Source organism: Mustela nigripes, chromosome 15 (genome assembly GCF_022355385.1).
Source record: "Mustela nigripes isolate SB6536 chromosome 15, MUSNIG.SB6536, whole genome shotgun sequence".
Taxonomy (NCBI): Eukaryota; Metazoa; Chordata; class Mammalia; order Carnivora; family Mustelidae; genus Mustela; species Mustela nigripes.
The window spans coordinates 26,018,070-26,033,268 of NC_081571.1; the positions used below are offsets into that span (position 1 = coordinate 26,018,070).

The 15,199-nt window shown below is 41.5% G+C and overlaps 1 protein-coding gene across 2 annotated transcripts in view; it reads left to right on the forward strand.

The window, feature by feature from the left end:
- Positions 1 to 639: 639 nt before the first annotated feature.
- MED4 (mediator complex subunit 4) overlaps positions 640 to 15,199 on the forward strand; it is a 44,436-nt gene continuing 29,876 nt past the window's right edge. The window contains exons 1-2 of one of the 2 annotated variants that reach the window (XM_059377550.1): positions 640 to 797; positions 6,796 to 6,985. The gene's annotated coding sequence lies outside the window, so the exon portion shown is untranslated. The remainder of the gene's footprint in view (positions 798 to 6,795; positions 6,986 to 15,199) is intronic. The other variant, XM_059377552.1, reaches the window with a different exon arrangement.

Genomic DNA, 15,199 nt, shown 5'->3' on the forward strand with positions numbered 1-15,199 from the left:
ACCCACTGAGCCACCCAGGCGCCCCTCAACCCCACCTTTTATCTTGAGCGATAGTATAGAAATACAAACAGTAAAATTTCCCTTTCCCGATTACGCTTTTATTGTTCCAAGTTACTGTGTTAAACAATATGCAGATCAAAATTATTAAGTGCGCTATCATTCTATTATGGAAAAAAATTCCCGTCATTCTGCAAACTACAGAGCTGAAGTTGATTTTGGAATATACCATTTTTTATGGTGGTGTTATTGTTATGCTTCTTGAAGGTCCATTTTGTTTTCAGAATGTGTCTATTGGTATGGTATAGGTTTTTGTCGCTCAGAAGGTATGCCACTATGTTCTGCTGCATGCAGCAGCGTTCAGATGTGTTCATAATCCTAGGTTCCAGTTTTCTTGCTAATGTATCCACTCGAATTGTCACAGCTGGGTTGATTACAGGGGAACATTATCACACCAGCTGCTCTGGCTCTGCAATTAGCAGCCCTGGTATGGAATGTTTGGTGTAAGCTGGAGTTCTCGTGGACTCTGGACGTTTGCCTTCCTGAGTCTCTGCCTTTGACTTTCCCTTTGGGAATCATGCCATAAAGGTCACTGTTTCCTGTTCCAAATATTCCTTTTAGTTTCTGTTTTGTGAGAACTCTGTATAAAGCTTTTTCCCTTGACCGTTTGTCCTCCCAGGCCTGAGACTGCTTCTGAAGTCAAGAGAACTGAATACACCCAGGATTCCTTCTTGGGAACTGGGTACTTGTCTTTGAAGAGTAGAGTGTCTTTGGAGAAGCTTGTGGCACCAGGATTTGAGGTGAGAGAGGAGGAAGAGGGGGCTCAGCCCATCATTTAAAACTTGCATTTGCTTCTTGTCAGAATGCTCATGGGCACTTGGTAGGTGACCGACCGCGCTGGTCTGTCTGGGATTGAGGGATTGTCCAGGACATGGAACTTCTAGTGTTAAACTGACAACGTCCCAGGTAAACTGGACTAGTTGGTCATACCGGTATGGGTTTAGGACTGTATGAATCCTTTCTTTGTTCCTCTCGCTCTCTGTAGGTAATTGCTCTTCCCTTTACCCCAGATCCACTGAGAGTTGTTTCTTACGCAACCTATTAAAACCCATGATGTCTGGGGTCGCCTGGGTGGCTCAGTGGGTTAAAGCCTCTGCTTTTAGCTCAGGTGATGATCTCAGGGTCCTGGGATCGAGCCTCATATCGGGCTCTCTGCTCAGCAGGGAGCCTGCTTCCCTTCCTCTCTCTCTGCCTGTCTCTCTGCCTACTTGTGAGCTCTGTCAAAGGAATAAATAAAATCTTAAAAAACAAACAAACAAACAAACAAACAAACCATGATGTCTGAAAATGACAACCTATTAAGGATATACTACCTTTCAAACATGTTAACCATGGAAAAACCTTTCACTGGGGTTTAAAAATTACATAGACTTTACATAAGCATGAACTTGAGACAGACCTGCTTACACCAGTCTAAAGAATTTCTCATCGTTTCTAGGCACAGAGTGAAGGTTGACTGTTAGGTGCCACGTCTGATGCTGGGGATGGGGAACTGAATGGATACACAGATAAATGGCACAGAATGACCAGCGCTACGAGAGTGGTGTAAGAGGCTGAAGAACAAAGTGATTACTGTGGGCTGGGACACCGGGAGAGGCTTAAAACAAGAAGTGGGATGTGGAGATTGCTAGAGAGGAATCGGAAGAAAGGGTAGACTCAAGACAGAGGAGAAGACTTTTCCAGGCAGTGGAAAAAACAGCCTATAGACTCAGAAATGCCTGGGAAGGATGTGCCTAGGCGAGTTGCTCTGAAGCTAAGTTTTCAAATGAGGGGTCGGTTTGAAGAGGCTGTGTAGGACAATTCTTGTATTTCTATACGGCTGCTTTTGCGATCACCGTAGACCCAGTGAGCACATCTTTACCGAACAGAGGGAACCCTTCTTTTTCCTCCTGTCCCTCTGCCAGCTCTTTGAGGTTAGGCCTGGAATCTCCAAAGAATGACCTGACTGTCTCAGTAAATATTTGGGATGCAAAGAACTAGACCATTGTGCAAGCCCTGTGTGCCCACTCCACCCTTCCTCCTATTGAGTCCACTGCAGAGTGGGGCGGCTCACAGAGTATGGCCACGGAAGCCATCCTTCCCCTCCTTGTAAACAAGCTTTGGCACAGAGATAAGGCGCGTTGGTCCCTGCACCCTGTTCTCAGCAAAAGCAATGAACATTTGTGCATGAAATGGGACTGTTAAATGACTGCTGGTTTTCTTTACACTTTATGGTTCATCAGTGGGTTTCCAATGACCTTATCGTAGACTGGACATAGCAAAATATCACGGCACAATTTTACCTAAATGGCCTTTTGCTTACACAAATCCCATTGTTCTGTGTCGAAAGGAAACCCTTTCCTTTCCGGGCAAAGACAACGTGAAGGTATGTTTATGAACTGGATAACAACCCCTGTCATGAATGAGACCAAGGAAGACGGAAGTAAACATAGAAGGTGCCTTCAGTGAGGTTTGGGAGAAAGGACCTGAGGAAGGTTCTCGTGCCTCTTCTACAAGCTTTCCATCTAAAATTTCCTTCTCATGGAAAGAAGAGCTTTATTCTGTAAATTCTCCTGGGAAGATTATGACCGTCCTAATTCTTACACTGACAAGTCCATATCAGTGTTTTCCCTTTGGTGAGTAATAGGTAGGGCCTTGAATGCTTAAAAAGAGGTATCTGCAGATATGAGAAAATGCTGCCGAAAAGGAAGGCTTAGCATCTTAAAATCAGATTTCTTGCACCTAATTTTTTTTGGGGGGGGGTGGAATTTGTCATAGCTTTTATCTGAAATGGCTTGAATCACAACCACACTTGGGAAAACGGTCTTTTATTTTCTTTGTTTGGGACTTGTAGTTTCTTAATACTGTAAGGTCTCGACCGTCTACCACCTTCCTTTTGTTGTTCAATGTCCTTCCTTTTCTCTCAAAGTCTTTTGTAAACTATTTTAAACTGCCCCATTTCTGCTCCTGAATTTCCCCCTTGATTCCCGTTGTATTTATTAGCTCACAATGATTGCTTTCTTTCTCAGGTCTGGAAGGGCATAACTGTGCTCAGGTATGACTCTGGCCCTTAAAAAACATGAATACAAGGCATAAATATCATTAAGTTGATGACTGCATCTGTTAGAAATATTTTGATCACCATTCTGCTGCCATTTGTTTTATCTGCAAACATAGGTTGACAACTAATACGTATATGCTGTAAAAAATGGGAGGATAATTCCTCTAGACAATGTGGATTAATCAGAAGCATTTTTATTTTTTTAAAAACCCTAGCTTTATACTTCTTTTTGTGCCTGTTGGCCCTTAATCATAGCTACAGCTGAAACTCCTTCTCTCCCCATTCTTTGAGTCTCTGGTATCTCCTTACCCACATCTCTTTGTAAATCATTATTATTTCTTTTAATTTTGCCATTGTTTCTGCCCTTGGTCATGTCAGTTAGATCACTGTCATCTGAATTAAATGCTAAGACAGAGGGTTTGCAATTAAGTTAAAATGTTTCCTTGGAGTGGGTCCAGTTCTTCTTATCTTTCTGGATAAGCAATAGCTTTCAAGGTCCTGGCTGGAAGATTGTTATTTTGAATTAAGGATCCTTATCTCCACATAATTTGAACAATCCCAGACTACAGGGGCATTACCCAGGTCCACCAGACCATTCTTCATTAGCGCTGTTCAGTGTGAAAGTCTAGAGAAGAAATTGGGCAGCCATGGTGGACCAGGCAGCTCAACAAAGAACATCCGAAGAAGCTACTAGGAGAATATTCTACCATTTATGTCCATTTAAATTCCACTTCCAAGTCATACTGTTCTCTAAAAGTTCAGTTAGTCCTGGTTCATGGCTCAAAGCGCTTTGAATGTATCAGCCCATTAGCCCTCTGAGGCATTCCCCTGAGTCTGAGAGCGGACAAGTGGAAATAACCCAGTTTCCAAATGTGGACTCAGAGGCACAGGAAGCTTAAATAACGTCAACAGGATCACTAATTCAGGCAGCAAACCAGTACACACATGGGACCGAGAGAGTGTCACAGTGTTCCATAGGCCTGAATGTGGTAACCTCTGCTGGTGTTCCTATAACTAGGAGATCCACAATACTGTGGTGAGATAACCCACCTCTGTACTGAACTCCTCCTTATCCCTGACACTTGGGAGTAAACAGGCGGACTTTAAGGAACATCATTCACAAAGGAAAGTTTTGTTTCCTGGGCCATCTTCTCTCTGGACTAGAAATGCCAGAATTCAAAACTTGGCCCTACCAGAGTGACCCTAAGCAGGTTTTCTAACTTCACCATGACTCAGTTTCCTCATCTGTAAAAGCATGATTAGTAATAGTATGTCCCTCAGACAGGGTGCTGTGGGGACTGAACAAGTTAATTCATGTAAAGCACTTAGAACCTGACACATAAGTATGCCATAAACATGAGTTGTTTCTCTTGCTCTTCCTTTCCTTCTTTGGGAAGCTTTTTCATGCCAGGACCTTCCCATTCTCTTACTTCCTCTTCTTATCAAAATAGCAAAGGATCCAGTATCAGCTATTAATATTTTAGTGAGAAAGAGTTTCATGTTACGTGGGCCAGCTGGTTTGCTTATCAAGCGTTATCTCTAATTGTGGGATGAAAAACTTGATTCCCGGTTTAAGGAAGGTGGGGTACCATAAATGTTTTGAGGAAGTAGGGGAAAGTGGGAGATGAGAACAGGAAAAGCCTCAGTTAGCCTTAAAAATGTCTGAAGGAATCTTCTTAAGTATTTGCAACGTTCATCTTCTGCTTAAGACCAGTCTATCCACTTGACCAGAACCCCTTCCTTCTTTTTTTTTTTTTTAAGATTTTATTTATTTATTTGAGAGAGAGAGAGAGAGAGAGCATTAGTGAAGAAAGGTCAGTGGGAGAAGCAGACTCGCTGCCGAGCAGGGAGCCCGATGCAAGACTTGATCCCGCAAATCCGGGATCATGACCTGAGCCGAAGGCAGTCGCTTAACCAACTGAACCACCCAGGTGCTTCCCTTCCTTCTTTTAAAATCCCTCTCCATCCCTATTCTGTTCCTTCTCTTCTCAGCATGAACAACTTTTCCTTTACTCACCATTAGTATTTTATCCTTCTTTCCTCTTACTCTAGACCAAGACCTTTAATTGCCAGGAATTCAGGGCCTGTTTTCAACTGTCTTCTGCTCTGCTCCATGAGCCAAATCTAGCCTTGGTTCTCTTCACCCCAACCCTGCTTTGCCTTGATGACACAGTTGTGTAGGCCAAAAGTGAGAAGATTTAAACTATGAAAGTATAATTTGCATATACCTATTATGACTGGCTGTCTATTGGCATAATCATATAGAGTTTATATTTTTAAATATATAAAACATTGACTTTATTAGACTGTATTCGGGAATAATGAAACTGTTCTCATATGCTTGGCGTTCTTAATGAATCGTTGTCTGTGGCCTTATCGTTTGATCACAGCCTTGTCCATGGCATTTTTCCTGCCAGGCATGTGTAATTAAATACATGAAACTCAACTCCTAACTCTTTGCTACATGGGGGAGACGAAGGTAAAGAATGGAGAGGAGAGAAGACCAGGGGAGGGGAGATGAGAAGAACTCCCAGAGGCCAGAGATAACTTTCCCCCAGGCCTTCCCCTCAACATCACCACCCAGGGGTAATATTTTAAAACCACAAGCCATAAAAATTAATGGTTCTCAGATTTAAGCTCTAGTCATCTTTGAAAGACAATCTACCTTTCAAAGCCTTTTTTTTTTTTTTTAAACAGAAGTAGAAATTACAGTTTATGTCGCAGTTTTAAATGACCTAAAAACTTAACAAAATCCCTGGCCACTTCTTATGGCGCTGGGCAAATCTGAAGTGGTTGTTAATTTCTTAGTCAGTGTTTCCCAATTTGTTCATTACTCTTTTTGTGTCCTTTGTTTAAAACTTTCGTATTAGTATATGAAATTCACAGGCACTTAATTTTTTTTACTCACTATCTCACCAACATCCTATTATACATGTCTTAGAAGCTTCCGTGTGTATTCACGATAACCCCAAATAACAGATTTTTATTTCCTCTGCAGTGGTCTCCTGTTAAATGTTTTCCTTGGCATTGTCAATCATAAGCCCCTTATATAAAATCAAGATCACACCTGTTGGCATAGGCACCAAATGTCAGAAGGAATGTGTTCAGTGGGCCCAGCTTTTGGGCCTCTGGTTATTTCAGCTAGAGTGCCCTCAACTATAATCGGTTCAGGATATATTACTTTTTTTTCTTCTAAGATTCTATTTTTTTAAGCAATCTCTGCATCCAATGTGGGGCTTCTACCCACAACTCTGAGATCAAGAGTCACACACTCTACCAACTAAGCCACCTAGGCACCCCTAGAACATAGAGCTTTTATTTTTGGTCCAGTAATGCAATGGTTTCCAAACTATGTACTATAAATATTTTAGGTCAACAAGGGATTTTTGAGTATCTTAAAAAAAAAAAAAAAAAAGAGTGTATCACAGAGTATGCTTTTGATCGATGCATGTTTCCTGGTTCATCTTCTCCAGTGACCACTCCATAACCAACTATTGCTCTACGGGCAATTACGTAGGAATCTTGCCTATGTTTGGACACATAAGATAGGATTCACATTTTATAAGTCAGGTTGTATTTTGCATGTATGATAATGTTTATCAAGTACTTTGTATATGCTAGAATTGACTTGCATTACTTACAGTAGTCTTCTTAAACGCCCTGTGACATAGGTGCTCTTGTTACCCCCTTCAACATAGGAAGAAGTAGAGACCTAGGAGATGAGAAAACTCACTCAAAGTCTCAGAGTGAAAGAAATGAAGAGAAGATTGAAGCCCTAGCATTTGGCTTCCAGGTCCAGGCTCTTAAACCCCCTGCTGTGCTACCTCCTTAACACCGGAGGCAACTGCTGCAGAATAATCTTCTATGGATCAACTTTCCCTTTGTATGGTATGTTTGGCCCTCCCTTCCAACATAGCCACCTTAATATATGCATGAATTACAAGCTTGGAATTTGTGTGAATCATGTCCCAGGGGCCACCACCCTTGTGCAAGTGAGTCCCAGGGCTGTTCTCCGTGCAGTGAGATGAGAGTTCCCAAATTCCGCAGGCCAGGAGAATGGCAAAGACTATGTTGACTGATGACCATTCTTGTGCTACGACCTCCTCCCAAAGGCCAGCAGGAGTCAGGGAGGGGAACCGCAGGCCCCTGCATTCCTCCAGCTCTTTCATTTCCTGGATGAACTGTCTCCTTCTGCCTGCTCATATGTCTGCAGGGGCCTTCGCTAGGGGACATTTCTCCATTTTTTGGAGGGGCTCAATGAGTTAACTGTTCTCTTGTTATTCCGTCTTGTCAGTCTCAGTCTGAGTTGCCCTGGGAGGAGATGGATTTTGCTGTGGATGCCCCACGGCGCTGACCTGACCAAACCCCTTCATAGCAAATATGGTCCCTGGAACTCACCACTGCCACTCTGAAGTCTGCAGGCAAGGCCACGTGGACTCTATTCATAAAGCTCCTCCACCCATCACTCCCCACAGTCTATCCATTATGAGGACTGCGCTGTGGCCTAAGACACCCATAACCCAGAATAGTCCAGGCAGATGGAGCCCTTGCCTCTCAGGATAGCTACTCCATGGATAGGAACGAGGTAGATAGGCTCTCTGCCCTTCTCAGAAAGTCCTAATGCTCTTACTTGTTCTTGGTCCTCCCAAGGTCGCCTTATTTATCCAATAGCAGCTTGCTCCACTGGAAGGACAGTGCAGACTTCTAGGATGATGGATTAGGAGAAACTATGGCAAAAACAAATCCAAATTTTCTTCTTCCCCATGACTCTGGATGAGATCCCTCCTCAGTGATTCTTACGGGTCTAAGTCAAACAGGCTATTTTGTCTTCCCTTCACTTCAGCACCATTTCCTGTATTTTTATGGAATTTCTCTTTATGGCCCAGGAATCCGTCGATCCATCCATCCGTTTGTTCACCCCCCCTTCCCTCCATTCATGGATCCACTCGCTTACTATGAAGTGTTTACAGAGCCTCTCCTCTAAGAGACTTTTCAAGTAGTTGGGGTTACGATGATTAATAATAAACAGTCCCTGCCCTTCAGGAGCTTCTAGTCTATTGGAAAAAATTAAAAAATAAATAGGCAGTTACAGTTATCATATATTGTCACAAGTAATGTTATTGCCTTTCTGAGCACAAAGGGGGGCACATGTAAACGGCTTTGATCTTCCCCTTTTCTTTCTGGGAATCAGGCAAATTCCATCTCATTGTGACTTCTGACCAACCTCATTAGACTCTCCAAGGTCAGGGCTAAAGTTCAGTTTATAAAAGGGAAGTGGAAAATGCACACTCTGATAATGAAACCAGCTCACTTCAGAAGCAAAAGTAATACTGAGAGAAAACATGTTTTCCAGCTTGAGTCAGCTTGTCTTCCTTTCTTTTTTCAGATGACTTATTTGGAGCACTGGAAAATGCTAGTATCTGAGTTATCAAGGCCCTTACCCAGTCAATTCAAATATTTACCCTGAATTGCAAATTTACTTTCCAGGCTTCGTTGGGTGCATTGCAGTGTTTACAGTTGAAGATGTCTCCGAAGTACAATTATTTTGTCACGCACCTTAACTCTGAACATGTTGATGAAGCAAACTACCTTGTAGTTCTTTCCAAATGTTCCAGACCTAGTAGGGCACTCACATTTCCAATGGATCTCAACTTGGAGCCCTGTGGTTGCTTCATTGCACCCTCCACAGGTTTCTGAGGCTAGCTTTAACTTAGACCTGCTTCATTTTCCCAAGGGCAACATTTTGCTTCCAAAATGTATTAAGTTAAAGGTCTCTTCAGTCTTGAATCCCTTATTCAGTCAATTCTTTTGCTTTGCAAAACACCCTGATATTTGTAAAAACACTCTGAGTGTCTCGGCTCATTGTTGGCCTGATCCAATAATAGCTCAAATATCCAAAAAATCCTCTGGTATAAAAAAATAAATACAATTAGCACCTGGTAGATTCTGGACACTGTGCTAAGTCTTTTAACTTAGGTGATTTCATTTAACTCTCAGAATAATCTTATAAGGTAGGTAGAACAGTACCTGGTACACAGTGGACACTCATAGAACACTTGCTGAATGAACGAGGAAATGACAATTCCTATCTTACAATCTAGAAAACCACAGATGAGAGAGGTCATGTCGTTTCGAGACCTCTTAATGGCCAAGCAGTTCTGCCTCTTCCTTGTCTGTGCCCTCTGTAGCATGTGCTTTAGACCAGTAAGTCGTTAAATATACTCTCTGAGAAGGCTTATGTTGCATCACCATCTGACGCCCTAAGGATTTTCTAAATCATTGTAATCAACACTTACTAAGCCCCCTCAAGTAACCCAAATCCTTTAATCCTCAAATGTGAAAGCAAAAAGTAAGGCTTTATCTTTGTGTCTGTGTTAGATAAAAATCTCTCCTGAAACTCATTGGTCTTGGGTATCAATTATCCAGAGAAGCATAGAAAAATTCTCGGAAAATTCACATGGCAAAATTAGTTTTAATGGCTTTAATTGACGTAAGAGCCATGAAGTAACTCTAGCTTCCTGACAAAATCTCTGCCACATCACCCCTTGTCTGCCCCGTTGAGCTCCAACTCTTTTCCAGGCTTCAGGTCCCTCCTCCCTCTCTTCTGCTCCCAGCATGCCCCTCCTCTGTCCTGAGCCTTCCACCGCTTCCCCTCAGTGTAATGTTACCTGTGAGCCATTGCTTATGATCCATCCCACACCTGAAAGACTTCTGTGTCTCCCCATGACTCATGTGCATGTGTATGTCTGTGTCTCCCCATGACTCAGGTGCACATGTGTGTGTGCATGTGTATCTGTTTCTTCCCAGGACTTATTAAAAGTAAGGCCTTTTCTCATTTCACTTACAGTCCTGCCTCCTTTTCCAATAGTGGACAGGTGCTTTTGTGGACATTTGTAGCACTGGCTGTATAGTCCTTAGTCTTGTCTTCCCAAGTGGACTGGACATTTTTTGGTCCCATCTTAAGATACTCCTAAAGATGTCTTAATTATTCCTGGGTGTAAGAGGTAGGTGGTGTTAAGTCCTATTAAATACTTTTGATAAACTACCTTCATCCCCTACTGGGCACCAAATAAAAGAGGAAACCTGACGTTTTCCCACCGATCATGGCCTTAGTTCTGAGTTTTTTCTACAACAAAAGGATAATCTTCCTGGTAATGTCCATTTACAGTTTTCTTTGTCTCCTTATACTGGACTGTGGGCTATGTTCCTCAAATCCAACAAGCCCAAATATGAACTCTCTATTTCCCCAGATCTGTTCTTCCTCATCTAAATTAATGATACTACCTCTTCCATGTCACAACCTAATTTAGTCATTTTACTCTTCTCCACCTCCCCCAACTTCTCTATCTCCTAAATTCAATCAGTCAGCAAGTCCTTGTTATTTATCTACTGAATATATTCTAAATTGTCTACTCTTTCCATTCCCCATTATTCCTATCTTAGTTCAGACCCACATTACTTCTTTCCAGGACTGTTGCATTATTTCCTTATGTGATTTTCCTCCTATCTCTCCTAACTCCCCTCCAACCCATTTACTATATGGTTGTGTCATTCTCTTGCTTAAAAGTCTTTCAGTGACTTCTTATAAAACCCAGTCCAATTTTATTATGATTTCTAGCTTAATTCAATCTAATCAGAAAAAAAATCTATAAAATTTCTATGTAAGAAAACTTGTTAAGATTTTCTTTGTAGCTAAATGCATGACCAGTATTAGTAGATGTTTCATCAAAATAGGAAAGAATGTATATTTTTTTCTCTAATTCATAAAGAGAATGGTCTATATTCCTTATTTGTAGTGTTCGTATTTTGACATTTTTCTACTAAGTTGGGTCCAATTATATTTTTCAGTAGAATGTTTGTTCTTTTGTGTTTATTTGATATTTGGAATTGAAAAACCTACTTACCAATGGCTGTGTAGTAATGGTGTTTTGTCAGTTTCTTTATATTTCTAGTTTGTTGGTTTGTTTTTGTTTTTTAGTTGGAAGATATATTTCAAGCATTCATTTTTGCAACTGGGAAAACTTCTTTGTTGAGAAGATTTATACCATTATTATTTTTTTTAATTTTAGAAATAAAAATGTCTCTCATGATATGACTTCCTTTTAACTCTCCAGGCTTTTCTTCCGCTATTCCCTACTTTTCTCTTACATACCACTAATATAGCCTGCTTCTGGTGCTTCAGCTCTTTCCAAATATACTTATAATTTTGCCGTTCCTGACATTCCTATGTAACTATGACTCAACCTTCGCATCCGGGCTCAGCAGTTATATCTTGAAACTCTTTGTAAACCCTCAGCACCGGTCTCCTCACTTCCCACCTTATGTTATCTGTGTACATGTCTATGTTTCTCACTAGAGAAACAGCGGGTGCTGCACGGCTCAGTCATTAAGCATCTGCCTTCAGCTCAGGTCATAGGTTCCTGGGATTGAGCCCCGAATTGGTCTCCCTGCTAAGAGGGAAGCCTACATCTCCCTCTTCCATTTCCCCTGCTTGTGTTCCCTTTCTCACTGTCTCTGTCAAATAAATAAATAAAATCTCTAAAAAAAAAAAAAAGAACATGGGCCAGATTTTCATCTTTTTTCTCTTTTGCTCCTATACAAGGCCTGAAACGTAGTAAGTCGCTTGATTTTCATGTATTGTACCCGACCAAACTGAACTCACAATGGTCACCACACTTGAGACTTGTCCCATTCTAACCCATCCTCCTAAGGTCCAACATGATCATCTTGGGTTTCCATCATCCCTTCACTTCCCATTGGATGTTCGACCTGACTTCTCCAGTATAAACTGGAGTGCTTAACCAAGAGGTGACCCCTTGTCCAAGTTCTTTTGCCTCATCTTCTAGGAGTAACCACCTCAGGGTTTGTGCTCTCTTGCCTCAGAAGTGGTTTCTTATGATCCAGCATCACCCTCTAGAGACTGAGTGGAAGAGAGATGGGTCCATCAGACACCATGGCCATTCAATACTTTTTGTTTGGGATCTATGCTCTTCAAGCCACTTTTTGATTATTGTTGGACTTACTATATTGAAAAGTTGTTGATCCATAAACAAGAACATCTATGATCATTTAGAAGTTTCATTTTTCACTATAATGGCATTAATTTGCATTCTGTGGTAATTAATTCGCTTCTTGAATAATTAGATGTTTTTAAAAAGATTTATTTATGAGAGAGAGAGTGCAGGGGGAGGAGCAAAGGGAGAGGGACAAGCACAGAGCATGGAGCCTGATACTCCGATCCCAGAACCCCAAGAACATGACCTGAGATGAAACCACAAGTCTGGTGCTCAACTGACTGAGCCACCCAAGCATCCCTTGAAGATTTAGTTTGCATAACTATTACTGATTTATTCAGAGTCCTTAAGTTGCAAGAACTAAAACTCAATCAAACTAGCTTGTGTGTGGAGCAGGGGGGGGATCCTTTAGGTGCAGCAATAAGGGAGCCGGATATCATGGGAATTCATGAACAGAGCTTATGATAGAGTTGAAACTTTGGGGAACTGAACCAGGAAAGCTGTCAGAACCTGGGCTGGCCCTCCCTCCCTCTCTCATGGGTCTTCTTTCCCATTACCCTTTTCTTTCCCTATACTCTGCATATCTTTCCATTTCTTCATAGCATCTACATATTCTTACTGCATTATAAATTTGACTTCCATAATCTATCATGGCCTCTTCAGCTTTTCTCTGTGTTCATTTCATTCTCTCTCTCTCACTTTCTTTTTCTCCCCCCTCCCCCCCCCCCAATTTTTCAGAAAGAGAATTGGTGTCAGGTTAAGCTATGGATAAATGTGTCTGTAATTAGTCTACTTTGCTTTATCTCTCTGACTACTATCTTGGTCAAATGACGATCATTTCTCACTTGAATCAGTACAGTGATCTTCCTACTACCATCTTCCTCCACTCCCAATCCATTTCCCATATCTTTCAGAGATTTCCCATTACCTACATGATAAAATACAGCTACTTTAACTTCCTTATAAGACACTTCATGTTCTAGCCTTATGACCTCGTCCCCAGGTACCTCACCAGCCTCATGTCTTAACTTCTCAATCTTGTACTCTGCCTCACATCATACTGAAATTATTTAAGTTGCTTAAAATACGCTGTGTTTTCTCTTACCTCTGGTTATATGCTCTTCCTTCCATTTGGAAAACTCTTCCTCCTCTACAACTGGCCTTCTCTTACTTAGCTTTCAGCCCCCAGCTTAAACATCACTTTTTCCAGGAAGTTTTCCTTGATCAGGTTAATTGACTATGCTGCTAGATGCTTCCATAACTTTCTCTATCATAACAGAGCAATTTATGTCTGCCTATTTAATCATCAGCTTTCTAGAAAGAGTGTAAGACTCATGATAGCAAGGAATGTGTCTGTTTTGTTCACCATTGTATTCCTGCTATATAACAGTCACTTAATAAATATTCGATAAATGAGTGTAGGTCCTACCATAGGTAATTGATATTATTGGGAGCAGGGTCAGTTCATGGCATGTGGATGTACCTTTATCCTAACTAATGTGTCTTAAGCAGATATGTGAGAAGAGAATCTTCCCTTAGTAGGGGCTGTGGTGCTGTTAGACAACATGATGGGAGCGTTTAACACAATTACCCAAAATCTGATTTGTCAGATTTGGTGACACAGAAGATTAAATGACAACTAGGTTGTAAGAGTCCTGTGGAGCTCAGCCTGAAGCAACTTAGTGACTGCCCTCTGCACCCCCATCATAACAAAACTAAAATTCCAACTCCTTGCCATGACCTGCAAGCGCTCACATGATGAGGCCTCTGTGTGACACTCTCAGCCCATCCCACCCACAGTTTCACTCACTCAATCCCTCCAGTAACGCCAGATGTTTCCCATCTTGGGGTCTTTGCACTTGCTGTTCATTCTGCTTGGCGCTCTCTTCCCTAGATCACTGTATAGTGGGGTCTTCCTTTATTCTTCAGTTCTTACCAAAAACATCACCCTCTTCAGTGATGGATTGGATTCCCAATAAAAGGATTGGATTCCCAATAAAAGGGCCCTGATTCCTTTATAATACTCATCATAAACTAAAATTATCTGGTATGTTTGCTTTGCCATCTCTATTTAGAAGGTAAGCTCTAAAACAGCAGGGAATCTAGATGTAATGTAAGAATCTAGAACAGTATTTGTGACAATAGTTGCTCAATACATCACTGAATGAATGAATGAAGGAATGGCAAGGCTTGGGCCCAGAGTTAACATAGGACTTTTTTTTTTAATTAAATTGATTTATTTTCAGAAAAACAGTATTCATTATTTTTTTCACCACACCCAGTGCTCCATGCAATCCGTGCCCTCTAGAATACCCATCACCTTGTACCCCAACCTCCCACTCCCCGCCACTTCAAACCCCTCAGATTGTTTTTCAGAGTCCATAGTTTCTCATAGTTCACCTCCCCTTCCAATAAGACTTTTAAAATCTGAACCTTCTTCAGCTTTGCACTACTTTACTGTTTCCTAAAATAAACATAAGAAGGAGACAGTCTCATGAAATATATGTCAACTATCCCAGATAGAGGCTTGCATGCTATCCACTCTTCCCTGCAGACTCCTCCAGGATCCCTCATCTCTCCCTGACCCACTTCTGACATTGACCCTCTATTCCGACAGCCCAGGGCAGGGTCAGACATCAGCAGTCTCTTTTTTCCTGCTGACTAGGGCCATTCTGGGTACTACCCAGGCTCCTGGGGTCCATGCACAACAGAAGCTATATGAATAACAAGTATTCCTTGGAATAGGAAAGAGAGTTAGAGCTTTATGGTTATGATACCTGGACTTCTTCCTGTCTCACTGTCCTGGCTGCACAGACATGGGCCAGGCTCTTCTTTAGAAGAGCATGTAAAGTTGACTGACCAATATCTTGGGATGTAAACTATCCAAAAAAGTACAATTCTGCAAAAAGATTTAAATATGCATTTGTCAGAATGGTCACTTGTCAAATGTTTCTGTTCCACCATTCCACCACTTCATCTGTAAATCTGGCATCAAACCCACAGCAGTGTTGGTATCTATAGATTCAGGGAGGAATCACTGATGCCACTAAAACCAAATGATCTCAGTTACCTTTGAAACTGTAAGGCC